This window comes from Macaca nemestrina, chromosome 3 (assembly GCF_043159975.1).
Source record: "Macaca nemestrina isolate mMacNem1 chromosome 3, mMacNem.hap1, whole genome shotgun sequence".
Classification (NCBI taxonomy): Eukaryota; Metazoa; Chordata; class Mammalia; order Primates; family Cercopithecidae; genus Macaca; species Macaca nemestrina.
The window spans coordinates 166,018,234-166,033,854 of record NC_092127.1 but is presented as its reverse complement, the minus strand read 5'-3'; the positions used below and the strand labels follow the sequence as shown (position 1 = coordinate 166,033,854).

Here is a 15,621-nt window from a genome sequence, read left to right as displayed (position 1 = left end):
GTTGTGTTAGGACTAAATCACTCTTTCCTACTTTCCTAAGGCAGCAGCTTAGGCTATTGATTTTTGATCTCTCCTTTTTTCCTAATATGTCTTTAATGTTATGAATCTCTCTTTAATTATTGATTTTCGTATATCTCATACATTTTTATAAGTTGTAATTTCATTTATATTTAGTTCTAAATATTTTTAAATTTCTCTTGAGATTTCTTTATTGTCATATATGCTATTTGAAAATATGTTGTACATGCAGTAAATAGTTGGGGATTTCTTAGTTATCATTTAGATATAGACTTATAGTTTAATTCCATTATGGTCTGAGAACATGCATTGTATGATTTCTAAACATTTAAATTATAAAGTTATGTTTTATTTCTCAGAAGGAGGACTCTCTATGCAAATGAAACACAGGAGTTTAAGGAGAATAGTCTGTTTTTGAATGAGATGTGCTGTGAATATCCGTTAGATTGAGTTTATTGATATTTTTCTTGATGTCAAATGTCTTTACTAATTTTCTGTCTGCTTGTTCTATCAATTAATGATAAAAGTATACTTGAGTCTCTGTCTTAGTCTTTTCATACTGCTGTGATAAAATACTATATACTGGGTAGTTTATAATCAAAGAAGTCTGTTTTTCACAGTTCTAAATACTGAGAAGTTCAAGATCAAGATGCTGGCAGTTTTGGTGACTGATGAGGTTCTACTTTCTGATCCTTAGATAGCATCTCCTCACTGTTTGCATGATGGAAGGAATGAGGAGGTTTTGTTTGGGCTTTTTTTTATAAGAGGCTAATCTCATTTATGAGAGTTTTACCCTCATGACCTGTTATGGTTAATACTGAGTGTCAACTTGATTGGATTGAATGATGCAAAGTATTGATCTTTGGTGTGTCTGTGAGGGTATTGCCAAAGGAGATTAACTGGCCTAGTCTCCCAGCCTACATCTTTCTCCCACGCTGGTTGCTTCCTGTCCTCGAACATCGAACTCCAAGTTCTTCAGTTTTGGGACTCCTTGCTCCTCAGCTTTCAGATGGCCTATTGTGGGACCTTGTGATTGTGATCATGCCACTGTACCCCAGCCTGGGCAACAAAGTAAGAACAAGTCTCAAAAGGAACTGAAAAGTACTGTGGCTATATTTTTCTTTTTCTTTATGCATTACTGTGCTGCCAGTTAATTCATTTATCAGCAACATCATTAAGTGAGTTAAAAGATATATGTGTGTGTGTGTGTGTGTATGTATATATATAGACTCCCCTTTTTAATGTATATGTGTGTATATATGTGTGTGTATATATGTGTATATGTGTGTGTGCATGTGTATATATATGTGTATATACATATATACACGTACACACACATATGCACACACACATACATTAAAAAGGGGAGTCTATATATATATATACACACACACATACATACATATAATATATATAGCCTATTAGTTCTCTCCCTCTAGAGAACCCTGACTAATACATGACCTTATCACTGTCCCAAAGGCCCCACCTCCTAATACTATCATCTTTCATATACCTTTAGACTTATTATATTTTCTTGGAGAATTGGTCCCTTTAGCACTACACAATGCCACTCTAACACTTGGAATTTTATTGCACTATGGTTTTCTTTGTTGGAAATTAAATAGTTACAATAGCTTTCTTTTATTAGTATTAGCATGATGTAACTATCTATTTATATACTTTCAATCTATGTATGTATCTATATTTAAGTGAATTTTTAATAGATATTGCATATTATTTTTTCTCTATCCTACCACTTTTTCTTTTAATTGCAATATCCAGACCACTCACATTTAAAATGATTACCGATATAGTTGTATTAATATCTACCATATTTATAAGTGTTTTCTATTTATTTTATATGTTTATTACATATGCATAGTTATTTAAAATTCCTTGTTTGACAATTCCAACATCTATATCATATTTGGTTCTTGTTATTATGATGCTTTGTCTCTTCAAAATATGTTTTTTCTTGCCTTTTGGCAGGCCTTATAACTTTTTGTTAAAGTCAGACATGATGTATCCGTTAATAAGGACTACATTATACGTGGCCTTTAGTGTGAAGATTTATGTTACTCTTGCTTGAAATAGGATTGTGTTTACTGTTTTCTATAGTTGTATGTGCTAAAGATTAAAATTCTTTTTCTATTCTCACTCTGTCTTCTACATTGTTTTGGGGCTTTTCTAATAACTGCTCTCAGGGAGAGTCTGAAACTAACGACTTTTTTGTTGCTGTTGCTGCTATTCCACTGAAATCTATTGGTGTAGTGGTAAATTATAGGAGAAAGAAAGTATTGTGCAATCTTATGACTAAATTCTGTTGGTTAGTGAGCTGTGTGTTTCTGGGCTGTGATTTTCAAGCATTTCTTAACTTTTTATCCCCACTTAGGTGAGACACGAAGGCAAGCAGTGTGATGTTTGAGAAGTTATCTTCTCTTAGATGGGATAACGCTATATTAGCCTTTTCCCCTACAGATGAAATCTTTTGTTGGGTAAAACTTGAATTTATTTCATAATGATTATTCCTCCCTTCCCACCGCTAGAGCCAGGAAGGTATCCTTCTTGGCTCCTGACAGTGAGAGACTGATGGGGGTCCTGGAGAAAGTATCCACTTACACTGTAGCCTCAGAAGTTGCTCCTTCTCCCTGTAGTTCACACTCAGTCTTCAGCATTCATCAAGATTACTTGTTCTGACTTGCTGACCCCAGTAGCCTCTGCTCCAGAAGAATAGATCTTGGCAATGACTTTTGGATTCATCCTATCTCTCCATATTTCAAGATATCAGTTTGCTCTGTGACCTCAGGTCTCTGATAACTTCAAGAAAAGTCATAAGGTTTCAGTTTGTTAAGATTTCTCAACTTGTCAGAACTGAAGTGATGACTTTCAGACTCTTTAACTGTTGGAGCTAAAACTAGAAAAAGAACATTTCTTAAATGAAAAAGAACAGATTAAAATAGAAGTGGATCACATTTAGTAAATGTAAGAAATATTTTAAATTATATACAGAAATGTGCATGTGTGCAAGTATTTAATGGGCAAAAATAGAATTGATCAAACTTTTTAAAAAGTTAAAAACATACTGGCCTAGAGTACTGGTTTAGTTTTGTTTTTCTCAATTAATGGGTATTCAAATGCTTGGTGTATGCCTGATCTGAACCAGGTTAATATAAAATATAGGAAAAAATATATTTCCCATTCCAAATAAATCCCAGTCTACTGGCTGTAATACAACAATTTTTTCTCATAACTAGAAATTTGCAACACTCCAAGGAAATATTTCTATAGATATTAATTTAGTTTTGACAGTGTTGATCACTAAAGAGATAATTAACTAATTTTTAAAAAACTGGAGGAAAGGTTAAAGAAAAGCATTTGAAAAAATAATAAAAAAGAACAGTAGGAAGAATCCCAGTACTTCAACTTATACTGATACAGTCAAGCTTCTCACGTGAGTTTTTCTTTTAAATCATTATGTCATTCTGTTCTCATTGGGGAATAGTTTATTCACATTAGTTAATTTTCCACATACCTAAAACTTCACTTTTTCTATTAAAAAATATTTTTTACTCTAAAATGTGTCTGATTAAAACACATGAGGATTTGGATTAAAAGAGTATGTGTAGATCATTTGTTAGTACCAATCACCTTATCTTGATATATCCCACACTGAGGCTCTTTCCTGTTTTAGGTACCAGCCTCTTCCAAGGCACTTGTTTCAAAAAAATGTTTCTTAGGTATATAGTAAAAGGTTTTTCCCATTACCAAAAACAGGACTCCTGTCTTTGATGTCCAAACTAAAAACAACAATGAAGCAGACTTTTCCAAAACTACAAATCCAAGGAAAAAAAGTCCTGTAATTCCCATTTTTACAATGCACATAATCATTGTTAAGGTTCAAATGTGTCCCCCAAAATTTATTGAGAATTAAGTTTGAAACTTAATTCTCAATGCAATCGTGTTGAGAGGCGAGACCTTTAAAATTGGTTAAGTCATGAAAGTCCTTACCTCATGAATGAATTAATTCCGTTCTTTCAACAGTGGGTTCATTATTGTTGGAGTAGATTCCTAATAAAAAGATGAGTTCACCCCTCTTTTCTCTCTGTCTTCCTCGTGTGATGTCTTCTGACATGTTACAGAACAGCAAGAAGGGCCATGCAATATGCTAGTGCCTTGGTCATAGACTTTCCAGATTCAAGGTCCTTGAGAAGACAAATTATCATCCTATATAAATTATCCAGTCTTAGGTATTTTCTTTCTTATAGCAGCACAAGACAGACTAAGACAATCATTTCCATTTTCCCAAACAGTCTTATTAAGCCATTTCAATGATGACGTAATTGAGTCTCACGGAAGTTAAGCAACTTAGATAAAGATAAAATCAGTGCCTCAGTAGTAGAAAGCTAATAACATGTATAGCAAATTCAAACTTATACCAAAGTTTATATGAAAATATAGAATGTTAACCACTGTCTTCATATCTACAATTTGCTTTGGAAATAAATTATCGTTTTTTTCACTTAACTAACATTTTAATACAAATAAAATAGCAAAAGCTTATAATATGGAGAACAGTTGATTATTTAAATCTGTACATTCAGAACTGTTACATACAAAAGCATATTAAAAAGTCATGTTTACTTCAGAATTTGTAGAATAAATAAAAAAATACAATGTATTTCAAAGAAGATAAAAATCTATAAAGATTTTCCTAAGGAAATGCATGATAAATACATTATTTAAGATTACTATAGATTTGTATCTTTATCACTAAGTAAAGCTGCATCCCAATTTTATGGTAAAATATAAAATTAATTCTCAAAAATATATATGAAGAACTAGTAAACTGGACTTTGTAAACTTAGATCCCAGGCCAATGTGTAATACTAGTTTTTGTCACTGGTGAAAAAAAACTTACCGTGAATCTCTATTTCTTCTTTTTAAACTAAAGAATGGTAAGTTTTATGACTTCATAAGCCCCTTTGAGTTCTAAAGTTGTCCATCTGGTTTTACTTACACATGAATTCGTCAGAGATAGTAAATCTTCTGTTTTATTTTTATTCACTCTATGTTTCTTGTACTTGTATGAAGGCTGACCATAATTGCTGCTGGATATCAAACACCTCATTATTAACAATGCGGTTGTCTACAGATTTTATGTTTTTAATTTCAAATGCCTGAAAAAAATGAGAGTTATTTTTACTGAGAAAAGTTCTTTAACTTAATAATTTTTTTTCTTATTGAGTTGATACATTTTCATTTTTCTTTTCGTAGAAGTCTTATTTCTACTTTTCAATAAATAAATTTATGACTGCCAACAACTTTCTCAAAGTCACAGTTGATTTCACAGATGATCATAAAAAGACTAGAAACAGCTAAATGGAAAAAGTGACTGCCTGATAGAACACTTTTGTTGCATGTATTCATGTATAACAATTCATGATGAAAATATGAGACTACCACTACATTCAACAAGTAGTTCAAAAATAGCTAAGATTAAAAATTTTCTCAGCTATATTTCTGCATTTTTCTGGACTTTTGATGCTTTCATTTTTAACTATGTGATTATTGATATACATGACTTTTTGGTCACTATGCAGTGACATTATTTAAATTTCTGCTTTGACCACTCAACCCAAAACTTGTAGTTTAAAATATTATTTATTTATGTCACTATTCTGGGAGTGTACAGTTTGGGCCACATTGATCTGTGTTAAGTTTTCCACTGGTTTTGGCAAGACTCATGTGAAATGTGGTCAGCTGCCAGGTTGTCTCATGGCTCATTGGTTTCAAGGAGTCTCTTCTTTGATAGTTTATATCTGCCTCCTGTAGGTCAGCCCAGACTTACTCAAATGGTGACAAGGTCCACCATGACAGCAAAAGTGGAATATGTAAGTCTTCCTAAGGTCAAGACTTCAAATTCTTCCATCATTTCTAAATTTTATCATTCAAAGGAAATCACCAGGGCAGCTCAGATTCAAAGGGCATAAATACAAACTACACATTGATTAGAATAGCTGCAAGATTCAGGCATGTTGGCTTATGTGTGTAATGCCAGCACTTTGGGAGGCCAAAGCAAGAGGGCTGATTGCGCATAGGAATTTGAGGCTGCAGTAAGCCATGATCATGCCACTGTACCCCACCCTGCCTGGGCAACAAAGTAAGAACACGTCTCAAAAGGAACTGAAAAGTAGTGTGGCTATATTTTTCTTTTTTCTTTTTGCATTTACTGTGCTGCCAGTAAATTCACTTATTGGCAAAGTCATCAGCAAAGTCATATGTGTTGAACAAATGTTTGGTTGAATATGCATGAAATAAAGAGATGAAGATAATATAATTCAGTATGAGGCTAATTACTAGATTCCCAAATTGTGACCTTAAATAATGACTATTAAGTATCATGTTAGACATTCTTCAGATAAAATTTAGGACCATTTGTGATGGCTACAACAAATGCTTGGAATAGTCTTTAAAAAAACTAACAGTAGACATATTCTGCCCTTAAGTACGGAATAAATCATGGGAATAATCAACCTGTCTCATGCAACAAAAAGTGTGAGAAAAATATTGTTTACCCCAATAAAATTTTTTTTTTTTTTTTTGGAGATAAAGTTTCACTCTCGTTGCCCAGGCTAGAGTGCAACGGTGCAGTCTTGGCTTACTGCAACCTCCACTTCCTGGGTTCAAGTGATTCACCTGCCTCAGCCTCCCAAGTATCTGAGATTATAGGTGCCCGCTATCACACCCAGCTAATTTTTTTTTTTTTTTTTCCCTGAGATGGAGCCTTGCTCTGTCGCCCGTGCAGGAGTGCAGTGATGTGATCGCGGCTCACTGCAACCCCTGCTTCCTGAGTTCAAGCAATTCTCCTGCCTCAGCCTCCCAAGTAGCTGGGACTACAGGAGCATGTCATCACACCCAGCTAGTTTTTTTGTATTTTAGTAGAGACGGGGTTTCACCATGTTGCCCAGGCTGGTCTTGAACTCCTGACATAGGGTGATCCACCTGCCTTGGCCTCCCAAAGTGCTGAGATTACAGGTGTGAGCCACTGTGCCCATCCCCAAAGAAATTTTTAAGTGAGGACTATTCCCTGGTATTGGAGGTAGAAACTATATTCATTTATTAATTCTATAGATAACTGACCATCTAATTTAGAGATATAACATAAACCACACATTTAAAAATCCCTGCTTTAATAAACTTATAATATAGAAGGATAATTTGTAAATAGAATAAAGAACAGTATTTCAAAATTCCCAGTTTGAGCCTAATCGATATTTTCCCTGAGTTTAACATTTCTGTAAGTCTCATGGGAAAGTCCTGTTTAAGGATTCCCCTTCATCTTTTTACATTAAAAGTCAAGGAGCTAAAGAGTCAAAATATGGGAACAACTCAAAAATCTATCAACTGATAAATGGACGACCATTATTGGATGAAGTATTATTCAGTCACAAAAAGGAATGAAGCACTAATAGATGACACAATGTGGATCAATTTCTGAAACATTAAGTATAGTGTTTCACTTAGTAAAGTGAAAGAAGCCAGTAATGAAAGACAACATTAGTGCGGTTCCATGTATATGCAATGTCCCTAATAAGCAAATCTATAGAGACAGAAAGTACATTAGTGGTTACCTAGGGCTAGAGACAATGGGAAAGTTGTAAGGTGAAGAGTACAAGGTTTATTTTGGGAATGACGAAAATGTTCTAAAATGGACTATGCTGATTATAGCACAACTCTGTGAACACACTATAAAACATTGAATTATATACTTTAAATGCATGAATTCTATGGTATATGAATTTAATCTCTGTAATTTTTTTCCTTTAAAAAAATCACATGGAAAAGAATTTTCTTTCCTGTAATGGGAGAGCAGCTTATGTTCACATGTTTCTATCAGAGTTCCAGAAAAAGAAGAAAGAAAAAAGTATACACAAAATTATTTGAAGAATTATTTCCTGAAAATTTTTCAAATTTTGTAATTTACAGTAAGCCAAAGATTTTAAGAGTGAAGCAAATTTCAATAATGTTAATTAAAAAGAAAACACCACCTAATCACACTAAAATTAAATTTGAGACTTAAAGATTAAGAAATAATCTCAAAAGCAGTAAGGAAAAAATACATATTAAATATAGGGGAACAGTGGTAAAAATAAAAGGTCTCTTTCTCTACATAAGTGTATGTATATATGAATATATATGAGTATGTATATGGCCATATATAAATATATCTATAAATACATGTAGATACACATAAATGCACATAAATATATAGATGATTATAAATATATGTGCATCTATCTACACACTCAGACACAACACACACACGCACACACACACCGAGGTTTATTTATAAAAATTGGTTCATGCTATTGAGAAAACTAGCAATTCCAGTGTCTTCAGGGTAAATGGACAGGTAGAAGACACAAGGAAGAGTTGAAGTTAAATCTGAAGGCTGTCTGCTGGCAGAATTTATTCTTCTCTGGGGGAGATCATTCTTAATTGTCTCAAGACTTTTAACTAACTGTGGGATAAGGTTCACACATATTATGGAGAGTATTTATTTTACTCAAAGTCTACTTATTTAAATATTAATCTCATTTAAGAAATACCTTCACAGCAATATTCAGACATGTATGAACAGATATCTGGGTACCATGGACAAGCCTAGTTGGCATATAAAATTAACCATCACAACCTCCAAACGAAATTGCCAATTAAATAACAAGACAATGCAATTAGACTGGCATCAGACTTATCAAAACAATATAAAAAGCAAGCCTTTAATGGAGCATCATTTTTTAAAGAAATTTAATTTAAAAATGAGTGAAAAAAGAATGTTTACTATTAAGTTGTCCACCAAGTATCAAAGCTATTTAAATATTGTTTTAAATAGTGAATAGCCCAGGGTATACTATCCTCATTAGCTGTTCTCACGTAATCAACTAGAGTGGTCAGAAAAGGTTTTGTTAAGGAGTCACATAATGAATATTTTAAGCTTTGTTGGTTCTATGTGTTCCTGTCATAGTTTCTTCTTCTTTTGTTTTTCTACAACTGTTTAAAATTGTGAAATACATCTTTCATGGACTATAATTTAACAGGATGTATGCCAGATTTGGCCCCTGGGAGCATATTAATTCCTGTGTTAAAAAACGTGCTTCATCTAACCAAGAGATGACTGAATGAACACTGGCAAAAGCACTACTGATGAACATTTAATTGTAAAGGCAAGGGCCAAAAAATTATTGTATATATACACATATACACACACACATATGTGTACTTCAATATGTATACATATGTAAATAAAAATGTATTCTGACAGAGTCAAAATAATGAATGTAAAGGATGGTAGAAAAAGAGAGATGGGAATAAGAAATATATATTCATTGAATAATGAAAAATCAATAGGTGGCAATCAAAAGATGCCATAAAAAGTAGCAGAGTAAAATGTAAAACAAAATAAATAAAAAGAGATTAAAGGCTTTTAAAAAAGTAAAGGTATAAAGATAACCACAGGATCAAAACTACTGATATTTCTAAATATCAAGTAAATTCGTCAATAAAATACATCAAATAAAATACAAATAGCAATTATAAATCTGACAGCTGAGACCAATAACAGTCATAGAAATAAATATGAATAGACTTAATTGTTAGAAGAGAAGATTTTCATTTTGGCTAACAAAAAAACTACCCAACTACATGCTAAACACCAGAGATACTGACAACAGAAATTCACAGGATCTAAAATAAGAGTTTCTTGGTTTCTACAACTTTTTGAGTCTGAGATTTTACGTATTGACTTGTAGCGCATTCTATTTGTCAAATCAAGTCATACGGCCATCGAAATTCAGATAAAAAGCAAACTAGTCCTTCATCGAAATTCAGATAAAAAGCAAACTAGTCCTTCATTGGAGTTGCTGCAAAGCCATTGTAAAAAGCCATGGATGTTAGAAAATAATATTTGTGGATACTATGATATTATTTCAAACATCTTACCACATCTGGTATTGCATTACACTTAATCTTCACAGAAATGCACATGAAAAGTATTACTATTATTTTTCTTAATTTACGGTTATGGGAATTTTGCCTCATGGATGTTAAACCGCTTGTCCAAGATTATATCACTTTTAAAATGACATTATTAAGACATAAATCAATTTTTGTGCAACTCTAAAACACATGCTACTGAAGATTACACCACGCTAATTGGTTCTTTCCCTTTCTGGAGTTCAATGTATTGCAAGGAAAATCTTATTTCACAGCCATATCATGGCATTTGGCTTCTATTCTCTATCCCTGTGCTGAAAGTGTCTTCAAAGGAAACTAAATGCTAAGAGAAAGTAATTTACTTATTTGCAAATATTATGGTTGTCTACATAGAAAACCCATGAGAATGATAGAAATGATGACAAGTAAGAGAGTTTGGAATGTAGCAAGTCACAGAATTAATAAATATATAAACATGAATGGTTTTCCTTGATATCAGTCATGACTGGTTAAAATGTAAATAATTAAATAAAGCACATGGATAATAGCAAAAATGATGAGAGAAATACAAGTTTTCATGTTTTATCCTGGTCTTCAATCTCAAAAATACAAACTCTTCTATGTGGAGATTTCATGCACACTGCAGACTTAATATTGCAAATTGAACTCATCATTATCATGTCCCTCTATCCTACTTCACCTTATGGATTCCCTTGCTCAACTCATGACATTCCCATGTTCTTATACCCATGTTGAAAGTCTGAAGTTATTGGCTTCATTACTTGAATATCTCCTCTCCTTACACCTCAAATCTATATTTTTGCTAACTTTTCCTCTAAATGTCTTCATAGACTTCATTTATAATTTTCATAAAATAAAATACATGTATTTTAATGTATGTTTGTTGTTTTGATAAATGTATCCACCTATAGAAACACCACTTTAATCAAGCTATAAAATATTTTCAAAATCCCAAAAAATGTACACATAACTTCTTAGAGTCAGAGTCATCCTCCCAAGGCAACCACTGAACTGAGTTTTATCACCACAATTTAGATTTACCTTTTCTTTTCTAGAACATTAATAAACAGAACCATACTGTGCGTACTCTTTTGCATGTGACTTATTTTGTTCAACACAATATTTTTCAGATTCATTCAGGTTGTGTGTAACATTAATTCATTAATTTTTTATTGCTGGATACACTAAGCCAAATATTTCTTAGGTAATTTTGTCTTCACCAATGCTTAGGTTACAAATCTCTTTCTAATTTGTGTCTTTCCTATTAATGGCATGATTTACTTTCATTACGACTTTTTCGAAAGTCTCTTTCATACTGTTTCAGAGCACTATTATAAAAAGCCCCCAATCTAACTATGCAACTCCTCTACAAAATATCCATCAATGGGTTCTCTCAAATGACAGATTAAAAGAATAAGCCCCTTACCATAGCATCCAGGATCATTCAAGATCCGTTCTTTTCCTCCTTTGCCTGCCTTATCTCATTATGATTCAGAACTTCCTAAGTACATTTACATTTCATCATATTTTATTTTAGCTCTCCTTTGTTTTGCTCTACATTATTTGCTTTTCAAGCCTAAAAGAGTTTTCTTTGCTTCTTTGTTTAGGTGAGAGTTTCTTCACAATTTGAATAGGAAAGTATAAGGCAGAGAAGACATGGTAATTTAGGACAAAAAGAATAGTGTTCAAAATGTTGATGCATATTTTAAAAAGCATGATGAGATGGTGTGTATGGATGAGTAGAAATCATGAAAGTATTTCTGATATTGTTTCAGCTAGATCTCTCAGGGGGTTTTGCAGGAGCTGACATTGAAAGTCTAGGCTGAGTTGACATCAAATGTTCTGCAAATTAATTCATTGGCCATTATCTAGCAAAAGTGATGGAAAATGATTGAAATGTTCTGAATGTTATATTAGTTATCTATTGCTGCTGCAACTAAGTACCACAAATTTAGTGGTTTAAAACAACACGAATGTATTATTTCACAGTTTTACAGGCCAAAAAGTCCAATTCGACTCAATTAATTCATATGACCCAAGAGTTACAAGGCTAAAGTCAAAGTATTTATTGGCTGGGCACTTCTCTGGAGGCTTTGGGCTTCTATTCTCTATCATTGTGCTGAAAGTGTCTTCAATATGAGAAAGAATGGGGATACCAATAAGAAACTAAATGCTAAGAGAAAGTAATTTACTTACTTGCAGATACTAGGATTACACAGAAAACCCATGAGAATGTTAGAAATGATGGCAACCTAACAGAGTTTGCTAATGTAGCAAATCACAGAATTAATAAATATATAAACACGAATGGTTTTCCTGGATATCAGTCATGACTAGTTAAAATGTAAATAATTAAATAAAGCACATGGATAATAGCAAACATGTGCAAACTCTGTTAGGTTGTCATCATTTCTATCATTCTTACGGGTTTTCTATGTAGACAATCATAGCATCTGCAAATAAGTAAATTACTTTCTCTTAGCATTTAGCTTCTTATTGGTATCCCCATTCTTTCTCATATTGAAGACACTTTCAGCACAATGATAGAAAAATAGAAGCCAAATGCCTCTTTCTCCTATTGAAGACACTTTGAGCACAATGATAGAGAATAGCTTTCCAGTTCATTCAGCTTGTTAAAAGAATCCAGTTTCTTATACCTGTAGAACTGAGGTCCCTATTCTTTAATGGCTGTCAGCTAGGGCTGGCCTCTAGCTCCCAGAGGTTTCTTTCTCTTCCTTATATATGGCTCTCTCACTTAGAACAAGCAATGGCTCATCAAATCCTTCTCATACTTGGCATCTCTCTGACTTCACTTTTTGCTGCTTATCTTCTACCACGTCTCTTCTGCTCACATCTAGACAAACTTTTTTTGTTTGCTTTTAATGACCTGTCTAATTACACTGGGCCCATCCAGAAAATCCAGGATAATCCCCCCTTTTACAGTCCATAACCTTAATTACATCTGCACGGTCTCTTTTGACATGTAACATAACATATTCACTAGTTCCTGGAGATTAGTATGTGGATGTCTTTGGGAGATGAAATTTGATAAGGTCAGATTTAGGTTGTAAAAGATGCTTATAGATGACTTACATCTCCATGAAAATTCATGCACTGAAACTTATTTATAAGTGGGGTAATTGAGAGGTTATTAGTCCTTTATAATAAGCACCCTCCACCTTCCTCAGTGAGCTCCCTTGTTACTTCTACCACGTGAAAACACAGCAAAAAGGCAACCTTCTAAAAACCAAGAAGTGGGTCCTCACCACACAGCAAATCTGCTGGAGCCTTTATCTAGAACATGCCAGCCTCCAGAAGTGGGAGAAATAAATTTCTATTGTTTATAAATTACCCCGTCTATGGTATTTTGTTATAGCAGCCTAAATGGACTAAGAGAGAAGGTTTATTCTGGTAACTGGGTGGAAGTTATATGTGGACATAGCAGATGCCTCTGTTGCCTGCATTATATTCCTTCAATCCACTTGTGATTTCAGTCACATCTTGTGAGATCACATTCACCAAATTTTCCCACTGTCTTACCTCAATTGCAAGCTGTAAAATTTATAATTTGCTCAAGGAACTTTTTATTGCTGTAGTTTATCCATAAGCATAGCCCAGAAGTCCTAGTGGGGAGGTAGAATAGGGGCTTTTTAAGGCTCCCAGGTTTAGATCCTCATCTGTGAAGGATGAAACTTGATTGATAAATGCACCCCTCCCATTTTGCATGCGATGAGTCTTCACATTTATCAACACTCCCAGTGGATTTGAGCCTGGTTCCCACACCAGCAACTCCTTCCCTAAACACTGCTGCCTGCGATCACTTCCCAAATAGATTGCCTGTCAGTGCCCATCTCCTTGTCTCAAGTTTTGTATTTGAGATAATTTTGACCAAGACAAAAAGCAAGCTGTCATATTTATAGAGAGGCCACTATCATATTTTATTATGAAGGTCTGAAAGTGTTAACCAAGGCAGTGGCAAAGGGCTAAATGAAAGAAGATAGTTTTAAGACATGTAACTGATTATATTTAGAAACATATTGACTATGGAATGGAGAGAGTGAGAGGATATTTGAGAAGGTTAACTTGCAAGGAAGGCAGGGGAAGAAAAGTGAGGTAGTATTATATCTATCTGTTCCCAATATGGACTTTAAACTAATCTGAACCAATGATAAACCTGGACACTATCTAGATTTAAGCATCAAATACGCAGTAAGTACTTAATTACTCCAAAGTACTTCATTAGTATATTAATTAATTCTAATGTTACAGAGTATGGAAATCTTAAACTCTTATATAGTGCTTACTATAAGCCAGGTACTGTTCTAATCACTTTATGATGTAAAACAATTTTATCCTCTTAATATCCTTATGGGTAGATACTATTAAATGACCCCTATTTTAAATATAAGAAAACTGAGATACAGAAAGATTTAATAACTTTCCCAAGTTTACACAGTTCTAAGTAGTAGTGCTGGGGTTTGAACCCAGGGCCATCATGCTCTTGAGTTGGAGATTTTAGTTCTACACGATTCTGTATCTCTTAGTATTAATAATACTAGTATGTTTTCTAGTAATACTAACATAAGTATGTGTGGTCATGGGAGATTGAAAACACGGACACAATATTTTACAGTCCTTCTATCAAAAGGTAGAGGCTATTTCCCCAAATCTTGAATTCAGGCTGGCCCTGTGATTTGTTTGACCAATAGGTGTAGGCAAATTAAACATTACGTGAGTTCTACAGAATAGCCCCAAGAGTCCTTGTTGTTTATGCTTTTTCTCTCTTTTAAGGAAGCTAAGTCACACTGCTAACTGACGAGAGACCAACTTGCAAGAGGGAGGATCTGCCAATAGCCAACACCACAACTCCAGATATATGGGAGTCAGGTCATCATAAACCATCCATCTTTCTGCCAAGTCACAGTAGACTGCAACTCCATGAATGAGACAAGAAGGTATCGGTAAAAACAAAACAAAACAAAAAACAATAACCGCCTGGTGTAACCACAGAATCTTAAGAAATAATAAATCATTTTAATACAATGTTTTGAGTCGGTTTGTTATACAATGGTAGATAACTGACTATGATTAACAGAGAGGCTACTTACAATAAGAAATAAAGCTAGCTGCTGTGGGAAATAACAAGGTAGTAAAAATATGTTGCTAAAATTAAGAGGTAGCAGTAAGACTTCACCTTGAGGAAGACAATGATGGAATAATTAAAAACTATAAAAACAAATCTAGAATATTTTAAAAGATTCCTTCAGATAAGATCTTAGAATGGAGAAATAGTAACCAATGAAGAAACGTTTGCTCCTAAACTATATGTTTTCCTTGTCTGTGAAACTATTGCAAATTCACATTATAAATAGTGTGTTTTTATGAACACAGTTATTTTAAAGATATAAAAAGAACTGAAAGGAAGATGAGCTTTGAAGTCAGATAAGACAATATTGTAATACTTACGTTACAATTATCTGGATGGTTTTGAAACAGTTACTGGAGGTCTTTTTACCTCATTTCTGGTCTGGTAAATGGGAATGTTGGCAGCTGATTTATAGACTTGTTTGTTAGTTAAGTACACTGACA

General features: G+C 33.5%; 2 long non-coding RNA genes across 5 annotated transcripts in view; one reads left to right on the top strand and one right to left on the bottom strand.

The window, feature by feature from the left end:
* The window catches only part of LOC105487783 (uncharacterized), a 48,685-nt gene extending 33,610 nt beyond the window's left edge, over window positions 1-15,075 (top strand). Inside the window, exon 2 of the long non-coding RNA XR_011621393.1 lies at window positions 14,824-15,075. This is a non-coding gene — a long non-coding RNA (uncharacterized lncRNA). The remainder of the gene's footprint in view (window positions 1-14,823) is intronic.
* The window catches only part of LOC105487784 (uncharacterized), a 48,142-nt gene that overhangs the window by 24,204 nt on the left and 8,317 nt on the right, over window positions 1-15,621 (bottom strand). For 2 of the 4 annotated variants that reach the window (XR_011621390.1, XR_011621389.1), the window contains 3 exons: window positions 5,036-5,195; window positions 4,027-4,220; window positions 2,516-2,932 (listed from right to left, as the gene is read on the bottom strand). This is a non-coding gene — a long non-coding RNA (uncharacterized lncRNA). Of the gene's footprint in view, window positions 1-2,515; window positions 2,950-4,026; window positions 4,221-5,035; window positions 5,196-15,621 lie in introns of those variants that run through there. The other 2 variants (XR_011621392.1, XR_011621391.1) reach the window with 2 other exon arrangements.